The sequence below is a fragment of the Mustela lutreola genome, chromosome 6, assembly GCF_030435805.1.
Source record: "Mustela lutreola isolate mMusLut2 chromosome 6, mMusLut2.pri, whole genome shotgun sequence".
Classification (NCBI taxonomy): domain Eukaryota; kingdom Metazoa; phylum Chordata; class Mammalia; order Carnivora; family Mustelidae; genus Mustela; species Mustela lutreola.
The window spans coordinates 158849861-158866062 of record NC_081295.1 but is presented as its reverse complement, the minus strand read 5'-3'; the positions used below and the strand labels follow the sequence as shown (position 1 = coordinate 158866062).

The 16202-nt window shown below is 43.4% G+C and overlaps 1 long non-coding RNA gene across 2 annotated transcripts; it reads right to left on the bottom strand.

Moving 5' to 3' along the window:
• Positions 1–200: 200 nt before the first annotated feature.
• Positions 201–2551, bottom strand: LOC131833315 (uncharacterized). 2 transcript variants are annotated; one of them, XR_009354382.1, is made up of 4 exons: positions 2479–2551; positions 1365–1565; positions 983–1164; positions 201–812 (listed from the first exon to the last, which is right to left on the bottom strand). It is a non-coding gene; the product is annotated as an uncharacterized LOC131833315 (long non-coding RNA). The 2 variants fall into 2 exon arrangements; XR_009354381.1 differs by having other exon boundaries at positions 201–1164.
• Between the last annotated feature and the right edge of the window lie 13651 nt (positions 2552–16202).

Here is a 16202-nt window from a genome sequence, read left to right as displayed (position 1 = left end):
AGCGTACAGGAAAAGGAGAGAAAGTACTCACCAATTTTGCACCGAAGCTCAGAGTCCAAATGTAAAGACTCACAAACCTCCTGGCTGGCTCGCCAAAAATGATGAAGTCCCAGAACCTAAGTCAGGTTCGGTGGGGTGAGGAGGTTCGGAGCCGACGACTAAAGAAAGAATTCTTAAGACGTCGTTGGTGCAAAAAAGGTGATTTATTAGAGCACGGGGACAGGGCCCGTGGGCAGGCGGAGATGCGTCTGCCCCGGGTTGTGAGGGGTGGTTGGTTATATACACAGGAGTTGGGTAGGTGAGGACAAAGGGGTGTTCAGAAGGGCTATTGGGGCAAAGAATACTATCAGGATATCGAAGGCTTAGTTGCTATCAAGTAAAGACAATTGGAAGTCTGGTGGAATGTTACATTCCTGCTATCAAGCATCCTTGTTAATGAGATTTAGGTTTAGAAGAAATTTAACTTTATTTACTTTTCCTTCTACTTCCACCTCCTTCGGTTTTTATGGAGGGGAGGGTGACGTTAGGGCTTGAGGAACTGAGATCTGAGTCTTTGGAAATTGGGCTATTGATAAGGTAACTTCTTTGTTGTAATCTCAAGGGCATTTGCAAACCAAGGGAGACTCCTGTCTTGCAGGATTGTGATCTCAGCAAGTTAACTATTTATCACTTTATGGCAGTCAAGGGTGCCTGAGGAATGCTACACCTATGGAGGGGAGCGGATGGAAGGGGGGGGTGCAAGGCGCCAGCTCTTGCTTTGTCCTCAGCCAGCCTCCTGCTCCCTCATCATTCTGACTCCACCACCAAGGAAACTGCAGAGAAAATACAGCACGTCCAAATATCTAGACAATACACTGAGTCAAACTAGAAGGTCAAGCTTTCCTTTTAAATGGTAAATGTCTACTTTGAATAATTTTTAATCTTCCCTTGACCCTAATTGTAACTCTTTTGATGAAAAGACTAATCAATTATGAAACTTCACCTTTGAAAAATGACATCATCAAAGTCTGCATCTGACCACAAACAGCCACCTCACTGTAGATGCCGGCCATTCCCCACAGCCTAGGACCCATGGAATCAACACTGTTCGATGAAGGAATGCATTCTAGGTTCCAAACACACACCGAGTCCATCTCATCTTCCCTTTCAAATCCAAGGGATTGCCTAGGAAAGAGATGTTCCAAACACCTCTGTGAGCCAGAAATAAACAGAGACAACAAGATCCCCTGCCAGGTGCTCCCTTCGGGGAAACTCAGGACCCCTGGAGCCCCTCTAGATTGCTGACCACTGCTTTAGTGAGACTTTGTGGCTCCACTGGAGACAAGAGAAAGCCCAGGAGGTTTGGGGTGAAAGAGAGCTTCTACCTCCCATCCGGACATGAATATGGCATTGCGACGAACGTATCTGCTGCCTTCTTGGAACGCCAACATCCTGAGACAAGATGCATGACTGACTCAGATGCTGATTCAAAAACTTCGGGCCTCATGGAGCCAGAGTGGAGAAGTGCTGTCAGGTGTGGATAAGCAGGCACCTCTGACCTAAGGCCGGCACACCTGCTCCAATTCCTGGGAGGAGAGACGCACACCTGTTTCTTAAACAGTTATTAGCTTCGCTCTAAGTTCAACCAAAGCCATTGTCCTTTTTGGAGAAGTGAAGTCACTCTTCCAAAAAAACACCCAACTCATTGCTTCCTTATGCAACTTGAGTCCAGTCTGGTCCGCCCCCCTACCCCCACCCCTGGGCTCTGAGACCTGCACGGGGAGGCCATTACCACCAAACTTAGAGACAAAGGGCACAATGAATCTTGGGGATGGTTCTGTGCCGGTGCCTGGGGGGAGAGAAACCTGGAAGATCCTCCCACAGGATCCTGGCAGACCATTATCACCATCCCCCACGGACAGGGAGCACAGTGCTGAAGCTGGGGGGGTGGCTCTGGGGCTTGTTACCGTCACGCCTGTGCCTGGGGGGCAGGAACCTGGAGGACCTTCCTGACAGACCCTGACAGCCCATTACCACCTTCCCAGGGGACACAGGAAACAATGCTGAAGTCCGGGGTGGCTCTGGGGCTTGTTAGCGCCACACCTGTGCCTGAGGGAAAAAGTGACACCCTGCTGAACTCCGGTGCTGCTCAAGGCCCATTACCTGCACTGTGCCAGGGAACGGGGCACCCCCTGAAGTTCGGGACCGTGAGCTGTCTCTGCATGCACTCTTCCTGGGGAACACGGAAAACCCTGAAATGTCCGCAACCCATCCCACAAAAGCTTGGGTGAGGGGGCGCCCTGGAGTTCAGGGATCCGGGGGATGCGGCCGGGGGATGCGGCCAGTAGATGCGTATCAGGCAGAAGAAATTTTCAAGGGAAAAAGAAAACTCAGATGTCCCCACAGTGAACTCCCTTGATGTGCCCTTCGAGGACCCTGCCTCCCACCCAGGGCGCACACTAGCCCCAGACCCCACCCCACCACACCGCACGCACTCACCGGGCCAGGGTCCCTCAGAGCCCGCCTTGGCTGGTCCCCCTTCTGCAGCCCTGCGCAGCTCCAGAGGCGCCCGCAGAGAGGGAGCTCCACCCCCCACACGGTAATTGGCCGAGGAGGGTTGTGCCCCGAGCCCATTGGATGGCGGCTGTACCCGGCTGCCCTTACACCCGCCTCCTTACGACGGCAGGTGGTCCCCACTGCGCCTCCTCGCCCCCACCCCTGGCTCTGCGCTGCAGGCACTGGCGGGTCGCGGGCAGGGCCCTCAGACAGCCGGCCCCATCCACGGACCCCCAGGACTGCAGACCACCCCAGAGCCCGGCCCCTTCCCTTCCTGCCGCGGCTCTGTCTGCGGAGCAGTTCCTGGCTCCCAGCAAGTTCAGCTGCTCTCAGACCCTCCCAGGCTTGGGCTTTGGGAAATGCAATGGTTTCCCCCATTTCCAATGCAGTTTTAAGACCCAAAAAGTAATGCTCTAAGCGGGAGGAGCTTCACCTTGTGGTCTCACCCATGGAGTGGAGAGAGCTTCTCAGACCTTCCGAGCATCCTTCTAGGATGAGCCCATTTGTGCTGGAAAATACACACACGCTTGGTTCTGCAGGGAAGCTCCAGGATGAACGAGAACAGCCGCCCTTCTGCGCTGTTGGAGGTGTGGCCCAGGAACACTGGTTTTTCACTTAAAAAGAAAGCATATCATCGACTCTAAAGGGACAAGCTTTCTTAAACATTTTAGAGAAAAAGAGAGATTTATTCAGAACCAAGGCAAGACAGCTGCCTGGGAGACACAATCTTCACAAGGAAGGGAGTGCTCCGGGGGAGGAACATTAGGGCAGGTTTCTATATTCGCTCTGTTTTGTTTTACATACAGACTTACACATCATCAGGAGGAAGCACATTCTAGAAAGTTACAGACTTTTTCTTGTGTTTCCAGTATGTACATGACCGTATGACATTAATCTTATGGGAGCCGGAGAGGTTCTTTCATTTTTCTTCTTCTGTTTATGCTTGCAATGGCATTTTTGGATTATCTTTTTCTTCTGGAAGCAGATATACAACATGGGCTTGGGGCAGAAATAGGGCCCATGCTCTGAGGTTTTGCCCAGTCATTGTGAGTTTGGTGAAATGGTAAAGGATAGCTTCCCTGGGAGCCCAGGATCTGGGTCCATGGATGGTAAAAAACAGAAATTTCCACTCTCATTCTAATTACTACTAAAGAGAAGAACTTGAGACAAAAGCACCTTTAAAAACAGTATCAAGAAATAAAAATGATGCCTACAGAAGTTACCTGTTCCATGGTCAACACAGGCCACAGACACTGGGCTCCTTCCCTGCTCCTGACCACATCTCTGAAGCACACAGATAATTTCAAGTCAGAATTTTAGAACCTCCCAGTATTTAGAGATGTCTGGCACCATTCCCTTGGACTACAGAATAAAACAGAGTAGCTCTTTGTCTCAACACTAACTTAAACATGAAGCCCCCCTAAAGCTTGGATACACCGTCTTAGTTCTTTCCCTGCAGATTTTGACTAATGGAAGTCATAGTCATACCATATAAACACTACGATGGTTGGCAAGTAAGTAATCGTTGGTACGGGAGTATTTTAGCAATGTTTATAAACATTGTCTCACTTTGTAGAAGGCAGCTGAGCTGTGTTTTAAAAATACTTCAGACCTGTTTTTTTTTTTAAGATTTTATTTATTTATTTGACAGTGAGAGAGGGAACACAGACAAAGGGAGAGGGAGAGGGGGAAACAGGGCCCTGCCAAGCAGGGAGCCTGACATGGGGCTCAATTCCAGGATGCTGGGATCATGACCTGAGCTGAAGGCAGACGCCTAACAACTGAGCCACCCAGGGGCCCCTATTTCAGACCTGTCTTACAGCAGACTCTGAAAATACCAGATCCTGAATCAATTTTAGAAAGATAGTTCTTTCAGTAATTTTAATGTCATTTTAATAGAAATTTAATTATTAATTTATCAACTTAATATCATTTTAATATTATATTATATATTATATAAATACAATTACTAGATTAGTATATAATAATTATATTAATGTTACATTAACAATATGTGATATATGATATATAGAATATAATATATAGAATATAATATCAATTATAATGTCCCTATTCCTAGGAATCATTGGGTATCTTACTCAGAGGTCCTCCACTGAGATAATTATCATAATGATCATGATAGGCAGAGGTAAAAAGTCCAACAAAATCTGCTCCACTTGGCCACACAAGAAAATCCTGAGACCTGACATGTTTCCTGACCCAGAATACCAGAGATAAGAGGGAAATACTACCACGTATGGAATAACAAGGGATTTGGAGTTAGTCTGGGGATCCCACGTAGGTTTCTGACACTCAAATCCTCTGTGACTCGAATCATCTCTGAGCCCCTGTCTAACTGATGAAGTCCCAGAACCTAAGTCAGGTTCGGTGGGGTGAGGAGGTTCGGAGCCGACGACTAAAGAAAGAATTCTTAAGACGTCGTTGGTGCAAAAAAGGTGATTTATTAGAGCACGGGGACAGGGCCCGTGGGCAGGCAGAGATGCGGCCGCCCCGGGTTGTGAGGGGTGGTTGGTTATATACACAGGAGTTGGGTAGGTGAAGACAAAGGGGTATTCAGAAGGGCTATTGGGGCAAAGAATACTATCAGGATATTGAAGGCTTAGTTACTATCAAGTAAAGACAATTGAGAGTCTCCTGGTGGAATGTTACATTCCTGCTATCAAGCATCCTTGTTAATGAGATTTAGGTTTAGAAGAAATTTAACTTTATTTACTTTTCCTTCTACCTCCGCCTCCTTCGGTTTTTATGGAGGGGAGGGTGACATTAGGCTTGAGAAACTGAGTTCTGTGTCTTTGGAATTTGGGCTATTGATAAGGTAACTTCTTTGTTTGTAAATCTCAAGGACATTTGCAAACCAAGGGAGACTCCTGTCTTGTAGGATTGTGATCTTAGCAAGTTAACTATTTATCATTTTATGGCAGTCAGGGGTGCCTGAGGAATGCTACACCTATGGAGGGGAGCGGATGGAAGGGGGGGGGGGGTGCAAGGCCGCCAGCTCTTGCTTTGTCCTCAGCCAGCCTCCTGCTCCCTCATCATTCCCCCCTGAACAATTTTGACCCTTAAATCTTTAAGGTGGTTGAAGGTGGAAGGTCTCATCTTCTGTAACTTCTTCGTGCTGAATAGGGGCGTAGAGCTGTCCCTACCTGCTCGGGTCAATATTGATCAGGGTAGGAACGTATAAGGGAGTTACGAAAGGTGGAGGCAGCTGAATCCAGCGCTGACAGTGAGGAGGCGTCCTCGCGTGCGACAAGGATCGTCTGTCGTGGTGTAGTCATTGTAGCAATGGAGTCTCGGCACCAAGTAGAGAAACATGGAACAAAGCAACATATTAAGGTTAATAAGGCGATAAGAATAAGAAGCCCGAAAAGGAGATTCGGCCATAGCCCTCCTTCAAACCAGGAACTTAACCATTCACTGAGAGAGAGAGAAGGATCTTGTAGGGCCTTAATCTGGATATTCATATCTTTTATTAGTCCTGTGACATTTTTGTGATAGTCTGGGATGTACACACAACATTCTGTTTTGATGATTGCACATGTGCCACCCTGGGCTGCTGTCAGGACATCTAAGGCCATCCTATTTTGTAGGACTGCCTTGCATATCTGTGACACTTCGGTATTAAGCTGGGAGATGCCATTTAGTGGATCATTGAGTGCCTTTGTAGTATATTTATTAAGGGCTTCTACATGCCACATGACATCCTCTAGTCCCGCAGATGGAACAAAAATGGATGCTAAGTGATTATACCATTTAAAAACAGATCGTGTCCATCTTTGTTTCAAGTTGGGGAGATTAGCTGGAGTTGTAATGGTTTTAGTAATGCGCCCATGGATCCAGGCAAATCCTAAAGTACAGCGACCTATCCACCCTGGAGGAAGCCAGGGCCACAGGTTGGTTCCACATATCCAGTGGGTTCCGTTTAGAGCTGGCCATCTAATGCCAGGTCGCCTTACCCAGTCAGTAGCAAAACCAGTCAGTAGTCTGGAGTACTATTATCTGGGAACACATTTCTAGTGGTAGCCATCCCAGATATCGTGCGTTATTTGCCCAAGTATCACTCGTATGATTCTTTTGTTCCCAGCATAAAACTGCCTTTTAACTGAGCTGTCCAATCGTGGGTGTGAACCACAAATATGTATCCCGGATCTGATATATGCCATCTTCAGTATAGCGATAAGGAGGGTTTTGGAACTTAGGCCCATATTTGATTGGGGACTTATGGCTTGATAGCAATCCCCTTTCCTTCCAAATAGCTCCATGGGCATGTAGTACCAGGAAAGCATATTTGGAGTCAGTATAAATGTTAATTCTTAGACTTTGGCAATTGCAAAGTGCTAGTGAGCACTATGGCACACCTAGCTCATCTTATTCTTTTTTGCTCTATAGAGAAAGAAGTACAGTGGTCAGGTTCAGGCATACAGGTAACTAGGTTTAAAGTTTGACAAATTTTAAGTATTATTTCTGGCATATCTGTAAGTATAGTCCAATATTTAATTAGTTGGCCTCCATCATCCATTGGTGGCCTTTGGCTTCTAAGACAAATCTGGACCTGATGTGAAGTTATTACAGTCAGGGACTGTTCCATAGTGAGCTTTGAGGCTTCTTTTATGAGGGCTGTTCTAGGTTTTGCTAAAGCATCTATTTGCAATTGCACCTCAACGGAGGTGGCCTCTAGGATAAATATGACAAAGGGGTGAAACCAATAAGAAGACCTTTGAGTGGTCCAGCCTTAACAATATCCTGATTACAGAGGATCACTGGCAAGTGAGAGAAAACTTGTCAAGAGATAAGGGGAGTCCCCCATGGATCATTTAATCCACTCATAAAGAAAGTGGGGTCATCCACGATGCCTCCGAGTCCATAGTTAATCCTATGGAGTGCAATAGGTTGGCTTTTAGGCAATTTCATTATTCCAGTTGTTTAATCATGTGCCGTGGGGTCTGCTAATATCCCCACAAAACAGTAAGATCGACTAAAGAAGCTATTGTGCAACTTCTCTGAAGTTTACCTCAAATTGTTTAGCTTAGGTAAACAAACATTTAAAGACAATCAAATCTAGAATTTAACATCCATGAAGGTGTGTTACTAAAACAATTTTTCTCTCTAAAATAACCCTCATTTACAGAGATAGCCAAATCAGGACTAATTCACTTGTGAAACAAGTCCAGTTTTAACAAACTTGGCCCATTATTTACATAAGCTCAGCAAGAACAGTTGAGTGTGATCATATAGATCTTTTAGAATCTGCTTTGCTGGAACTTTGTATAAGGAATCTCTAGGTTGAACTTTTAGTAGCCTCTCCGGGCCAGAAGCCAAGCCCTGTACTTGCCATGAGGCATGCCTGCAATACCTTTGGGCGAATTCCTCTTCTGAGACTGCACCTACCAAGGAGTGACATTCTTTACTCACCTGGTGAGCCTGCTGGGAACTCTGTAAGCAAGGTATCAGGCCAACAGTCCCAACGGGCTTTATGGCTCCAGGTTTCATAAAGTCAACCTTAGTTCCTTAAAGCTGTCTGGTCATATCTGAGTCTATGCATATCTTTCTCAAATATGACATTCCAGTCAAAGCCTTGGTAAAATAACCAGTTTCCAATTCTTTCCTGTTACAAGAACAGATTCTTATTGGACTTATGCAAATGACTGATTGCCATGGAAGAAAGAATACTTACTAAGACCTTTTGGTTTCAGAGGGTTCAGATAGAGAGAAAAGGTGAATGCTTTGAGCACTTTTACAAATGAGCACTTTTACATCTCTATAAGTTACAGATAACTAGGAGGGAGTATCCCTAGTCTGTAAGAGCAAACAGTAGAGAGAACCAGCAATGTTTAAAGTAAGACAAAACATTAACAGACACAACACTATAATCTTTTAGTTCATTTAGTCCCATGTTACTAATTCTGGTGAATGCGGCTTTAGTCAGTTCTGGAAATTCTTACCCATTTCAGTTCTGGGATTTTCAAGCATATCAAATATCTGTATGTCCTGAAAGTCCTTTATAGGAATATCCTTGAAGATAAAACTCATTTTACCAGAGAATTAAAACAATTGTAAATTACAAAAACTCAGAATGGATATGGTTAGAGCTAAAGAGACACGGGAGTTTACAATTTAGCTGCAAGGAAATCAGGTTATTTCTGTGATACATAACATTTCCATAATTACAGTATCAAGCGGTGATCTCTCAAAACGTTAAAACTTTAGGAAGTGCGCAGAATCTCTAGAATAGTTATAGCATTTTCCCAAATGTAACCCAAGGTTTATCATTGGTTCAGTAGTACTTCATGAGCAACTTCACATACCAAGGAAAAGCTGGAGTTAAAGAGATTTACAATTTAAATCTTGTCAACATTTGCTAAAATCTTAGAAAGTTTTAAAGCACATGCCTAAATATAATTAGGGATGTTAAACACCTGATAAAACTGAACATAGAAACTCGTTTTTCTGGGCAGGCAAAGAGAAAACCATTTACATTTTCTTAACAGATCAATTGATCTAAGAAAACATTCTCCTTTTGAACAGAGAATTTCAGTCTTGTACCAATGTACCTTTAAAACCCATTCATTTCAATCTTAATCCATTCTTGACCATAGCTAAAATTCCTTTTCTGAAGATTTCCCTTCACAAACCTTCTACAACTTTCCTTTGCATTCAGGTTTTGTCCCAAGCCATTTCCTTCTAAACAACCATCTCATTTAGGACAAAATTACCTTCCTTTACCTTCAATAAAATGTATTCCCATTCCTTAAGTCTTTATTACATATCTCCTACTTTCCTACATACAGTTTCCCTTTATTTCCATCAGTCTTAGTTACACTAAGCAGAACTTTGTATTCTTAGAAACACCTTTAGTTATTAACCAATTGTGAACTGTTACAACAGAATTCTTCAGGTGGCAATTTATGAATCAGTTAAGTGGCAAACAAGTTTACCAACAGATTTAAATACTCTCAGTTTCTTTGCAGTAAGAAGTCAAAAGCACAAACCTCAGCCAGCCTCCTGCTCCCTCATCATAACCATCTAGAAAATGCGACTGATAATATCTACATCATAGTTTGGATGTTTACGAGGGAGAATCCCACAAAGAGCCGGTGCGCTGGCTCTCCAGACAGGTGCTCAGGAAGCCATGATGGCTATTTCAGTCTATTGCTTTTCCAGAAGAAAGAGCACATGTTGAACCCGTATTTCTAATAGATGAATCCCAAGATGATTTTCAACCCCTAAAGAAGGAAGCTGCTATTGTGCCGTATCTCACTCAGAAAGTGTGCTGTTGCACTAGTGAGGACAATACAATAGCGCCATCATCACTAGGGCTGTGCAGCTTCCCATTTCCACATGGCCATGTTGTCCCACTTGGCTCAGGGCCACCAGAAAGGGCGGCTCTGGGGAGACCACAGGCCAAGGCTGCCAGGTGTGGCTGGGGCAGGCAGAACTCTGACCTAAGGCTTAACCCCTGTCTAGCTAATCGCACTGCTCTTCACAGACAGAGTGGGATTGTCTGCGAGCTCGGAGGCAGGAAAGGTGGAGGATTTCCCTCTCTCTCCCGTAGGATATGCAGCAAAGTTACATTTAATTTTCAAACATTGAGGGACTTCCTGGTTTCTTTTCATTATGACTATGGCTCAATTCCCCTGTGGTCTAAGAATATAACCTAGTTAATTTCAGGCTTTAAACTGCGTAGACTTGCTTCATGGCCCAACATTTCATCTACTTGGGGAAATATCCTAGGACCACTTGAAAATAATGTATTCTGCACTAACTACGTAATGTTCCATATATGCCAATTACATCACATTAGTTACCAATGTTTTGTCTACTTTTCTGTCAGATATGGAGAAAGGTATATTAAAATCTTCAAGTGAGGGGCACCTGAGTGGCTCAGTGGGTTAAAGCTTCTGCCTTCGGTTCAGGTCATGATCTCAGGGTCCTGGGATCAAACCCCACATCGGGCTCTCTGCTTGGCAGGGAGCCTGCTTCCTCCTCTCTCTCTGCCTGCCTCTCTGCCTACTTATGATCTCTGTCTGTCAAATAAATAAATAAAACCTTTTTTTTTTTTAATCTTCAAGTGAGGGGCACCTGGGTGGCTCAGTGGGTTAAGCCTCTGCCTTCAGCTCAGGTCATGATCTCAGGGTCCTGGGATCAAGCCCCAAATCAGGTTCTCTGCACAGCAGGTGGCCTGCTTCCCCACCTCCTCCCTCTCTGCCTGCCTCTCTGCCTACTTGTAATCTCTGTCTATCACATAAAAAATCTTTAAAAAAAAAAAAACTTCAAAGGATGCTACTCTAATCAACATTGCATTGGAGAATCTACCAAGTACTATAAGGCAAGAGAAACAAAAAGAATAAGAATTGAGGGGATAATTCTGACTATTCACAGATAATATGAGGGTGTACATAGAAAATCAAATTAGTTTATAGGGGCACCTGGGTGGCTCAGTGGGTTAAAGCCTCTGCCTTCAGCTCAGTTCATGATCCCAGGATCCTGGGATCGAGCCCCGCATCGGGCTCTCTTCTCAGCAGGGAGCCTGCTTCCTCCTCTCTCTCTCTGCATGCTTCTCTGCCTGCTTGTGATCTCTGTCCGTCAAATTAAAAAAAAAAAAAAAAGACAGGACTCATCCATATGCTGTCTACAAGAGACTCATTTTGAACATGAAGATACAACCAGACTGAAAGTGAGGGGATGGAGAACCATTTCTCATGCCAACAGACCTCAAAAGAATGCTTGGGTAGCAATTCTTATATCAGACAAATTAAATTTCAAACTAAAGTCTGTAGTAAGAGATGCAGAAGGACACTATATCATAATTAAAAGGTCTATCTAAAAAGAAGACCTAACAATTGTAAATATCGGTGCCCCCAACATGGAAGCAGCCAACTACATAAGCCATCTTTAACCGAAATAAAGAATCATATTGATAGTAATACATAAATATTAGGAGACCTCAACATTCTACTCTCAGCAATAGACAGATCATCTAAGCAGAAGATCAACAAAAAACCAAGAGCTTTGAATGACACATTGGACCAGATAGATTTCCCAGACACATACAGACCATTCCACCTTCAAAAAAAAAAAAAAAAAACAGAATACTCATTCTTCTCAAATTCACATGGAGCTTTCTCCAGAACAGACCACATACTGGGTCACAAATCAGGCCTGAACTGATACCAAAAGATTGAGATGATTGCCTGCCTATTTTCAGACCAAAATTCTGTGAAACTGGAACTCAAACACAGGAAGAACTTAGGAAGGAACTCAAACACTTAGAAGTTAAAGAACATTCTGCTCAAGAATGATTGGGTCAACCAAGAAATTGAAGAATAACTTAAACAGCTCATAGAAACCAATGAAAATAAAAGAACATCCATTCAAAACCTATGGGATACAACAAAGGCAGTACTAAAAGGGAAATACATAGCCATCTAAGACTCTCTCAAAAAATTAGAAAAATCCCAAACGCACAAGCTAAGCTTACACCTAAAGATCCTAGCAAAAGAACAGAAAATAAGACCTAAACCAAAGAGGAGAAGAGAAATAATAAAGATCAGCACAGAAATCAATGAAACAGAAACCTGAAAAACAGTAAAAGAGATCAATGAAACTAGAAGCCGGTACTTTGAAAGAATTGGTAAGATCAATAAACCTCTGGCCAGACTTATTCAAAAGAAAAAGGGAAGGACCCAAATCAATAAAATCATAAATGAAATGGAAGAGATCATGACTAACACCAAGGAAATAGAAACAATTACATGGAATTATCACCAGCAACTATATGACAACAAATTAAGCAATCGGGAAGAAATGGATGCATTCCTAGAAACGTACAAGCTACCAAGAGTGAAACAGGAAGATATAGATCATCTGACTAGACAAATAACGAGCATGGAAATTGAAACAGTAATCAAAAGCCTCCCAAAAAACAAGAAGTTAGGGCCAAATGACTTCCCAGGGGAATTCTACCAAACATTTAAAGACAAAATAATATCTATTCTACTGAAGCTGTTTCAAAAAATAGAAATAGAAGGAAAAATTCCAAACTCATCCTATGAGACCAGAATTACCTGATCCCAAAACCAGGCAACCCATCCAAAAGAAGAATTTCAGACCAAGATCCCCGATGAACACGGATGCCAAAATACTTGACAAGATCCTAGCCAATAGGATCCAACAGTCCGTTAAAAGGATGATTCACCAGGACCAGTGAGAGTTATGTCTGGGCAGCAAGGGTGGTTCAGAATCTGCAAATCTATCAGTGTGATAGAGCACAGTAACAAGAGAGGGAACAAGAACCATATGACCTTCTCTACTGATGCAGAGAAAACATTTGGCAAAATGCAGCATGGTTTCTTGATGAAAACTCTTCCATGTGTAGGGATAGAGGAAACATACCTCAATATCATAAAAGTCATTATGAAAACTCCGTGGAAAATATCATTCTCAATGGGGAAAAAATGAGAGCTTTTCCCTTAAGGTCAGGAACACAACAGGGATGCCACTCTCACCACTATTGTTCAACGCAGTACTAGAAGTCCTAGCCTTCGTAATCAGACAACAAAAAGAAATAAAAGGCATTCAACTTGGCAAAGAAGTTCTCTCCTCACAGAAAACATGATATTTTACCCAACAAACTCCACCTCCAAATGACTAGAACTCATACAGAAATTCAACAACATGGCAGGATACAAAATCAAGGCACAGAAATCGCTTGCATTTCTACACACTAACAATAAGACTGCAGAAAGAGAAATTAAGGAATTAATTCCATGTATCATAGCACCAAAACCTGTAAGATACCTTGGAATAAACCTCACCAAAGAGGAAAAGGATCTATACTCTAGAAACTACAGAACACTTAAGACAGAAATGGAGGGGAAGATACACGAGATGGAAAAGCATTCCATGCTCATGGATTGGAAGAATAAACATTGTGAAAATGTCTATGATGCCCAGAGCAATCTACATTTTCAATGCCATCCCTATCAAAATACCATTGACTTTTTCATGGAGCTGGAACAAACAATCCTAAAATTGATATGGAACCAGAAAAGACCCCAAATCGCTGGGAGAATGTTGAAAAGGAAAACCAAAGCTGGGGGCAACACATTCCCACCCTCAAACTCCATTACAAAGGTGTGATCATCAAGACATATGGTACTGGCACAAAAACAGACACATAGACCAATGGAACAGAATAGAGAACCCAGAAATGGATCCTCAACTCTATGGTCAGCTAATCTTCAGCAAGGCAGGAAAGAATCGTCAATGGAAAAAAGACAATCTCTTCAATAAATGGTACTGGGAACATTGGACAGCCACATGCAGAAGAATGAAACTGGACCATTCACTGACTCCATACACAAAGATAACTCAAAATGGATGAAAGACCCTGTAATTTCACTGCTGGGTATTTACCCCCAAGATATAGATAGTGAAAAGAAGGGCCATCTGTACCCCAATGTACTTAGCAGCAATGGCCACAGTCACAAAACTGTGGAAAGAGCCAAAATGTCCTTCAACAGATGAATGGATAAGAAGATATGGTCCATATGTACAACGGAGTATTATGCCTCCGTCAAAAAAGATGAATACCCAACTTTTGTGTCAATATGGATGGGACTGGAAGAGATCATGCTGAGTGAAATAAGCCAAGCAGAGAAAGTCAATTATCATATGGTTTCACATACCTGTGGAGCATAAGGAATAACATGGAGGACATTAGGAGAAAGAGAGGAGAAGGGAGTTGGGGGAAATTGGAGGTGGAGATAAACCATGACAGACTGTGGACTCTGAGAAATAAAGTGAGGGTTTTGGAGGGCAGGGTGTGGGGGTTGGGTGAGTCCGGTGGTGGGTATTAAGGACGGCATGTATTGCATGGAGCACTGGGCGTGATGCATAAACCGTGAATCTTGGAACACTGAAAAAATAAAATAATGTTTAAAAAAATGTATGAAAGACCTCAATGTGAGACAGGAATCCATCAAAATCCTAGAGGAGAGCACAGGAAGCAACCTCTTCCACCTTGGCCACAGCAAATTCTTTTTTTTTTTTTTTTTTTTTTTAAGATTTTATTTATTTATTTGACAGAGAGAAATCACAAGTAGATGGAGAGGCAGGCAGAGAGAGAGAGGGAAGCAGGCTCTCTGCTGAGCAGAGAGCCCAATGCGGGACTCGATCCCAGGACTCTGAGATCACGACCTGAGCCGAAGGCAGCGGCTTAACCCACTGAGCCACCCAGGCGCCCCGGCCACAGCAAATTCTTGCAAGACACATCTCTGGCAAGGGAAACAAAAGCAAAAATGAACTTTTGGGTCTTTATCAGGATCAAAAGCTTCTGCACAACCAAGCAAACAGTCAACCAAACCAAGAGGCAACTCACAGAATCAGAGAAGATATTTGCAAATGACATTACAGATAAAGGGTTGGTATCCAAGATCTATAAAGAACTTCTCAAACACAACACCCAGAAAACAAATAATCCACTCAAGAAAGGGGCAGAAGACATGAACAGACACTTCTCCAAGGAAAACATACACATGGCCAACAGACACATGAAAAATGCTCCACATCACTTGCAATCAGGGAAACACTTGTCAGGGAAACACATATCAAAACCACATTAAGATGCCACCTTACACCAGTTAGAATGGCCAAAACTGACAAGACAGAAAACAACAAATATTGGAGAGGATGTGGATAAAAGGGAAAGAATCCTCTTACACTGTTGGTGGGAATGCAAGCTGGTCCCTCCACTCTGGAAAACAGTATGGAGTTTCCTCAAGACATTAAAAATAGAGCTACCCTACAACCCAACAATCGCACTCCTGGGTATTTACCCCAAAGATACAGACAGGGGCGAAAAGAAGGGGCACATGCACCCCAATGTTCATAGCAACAATGTACACAATAGCCAAACTGCGGAAGGAGCCGAGATGTCCTCAACGGATGAATGGATAAAGAAGATGTGGTCCATACACATGATGGAATATCACTCAGCCATCAGAAAGGATGAACCCCCAACATTTGCATCAACATGGATGGAACTGGAGGGGATTATACTGAGTGAAATAAGTCAAGCATATGGTTTCAGTCATATGTGGAACAGGAGGAATAGTGTGGAGGACCACAGGGGAAGGGAGGAAAAACTGAAAGGGAAGAAATCAGAGAGGAAGACAAACCATGAGAGACTGTTAATCATAGGAAACAAACTGAGGGTTACAGAGAGGAGTGAGTTTGGGTAGGGGATAACCAGGTGATGGGTATTCAGGAGGGCACGTGTTGTGATGAGCACTGGGTGTTACATGCAGCTAATGAGTCGTTGAACAGTACATCAAAAACTAATGATGTACAATCTGTTGGCTAACTGAACATAATAAAAAAATAAAATAAAATACATAAAAACTTATTTAGTGAGGAAAAGAAATAAAACACATGTTGAGTGTGAATTATTTAAAAGGGTTACATTTGGGGGCACCTGGGTCCATCAGTCAGTGAAGTGTCTGCCTATAGCTCAGGTCAAAACCCTATGGTCCTGGCATCAAGCCCCACATCGGGCTCCCAGCTCAGCAAGGAGACTGCTTCTCCCTCTGCCTCTGCCTGCTGCTTCCCCTACTTGTGCTCTCTCTTTCTGTCAAATACAGAAATAAAAT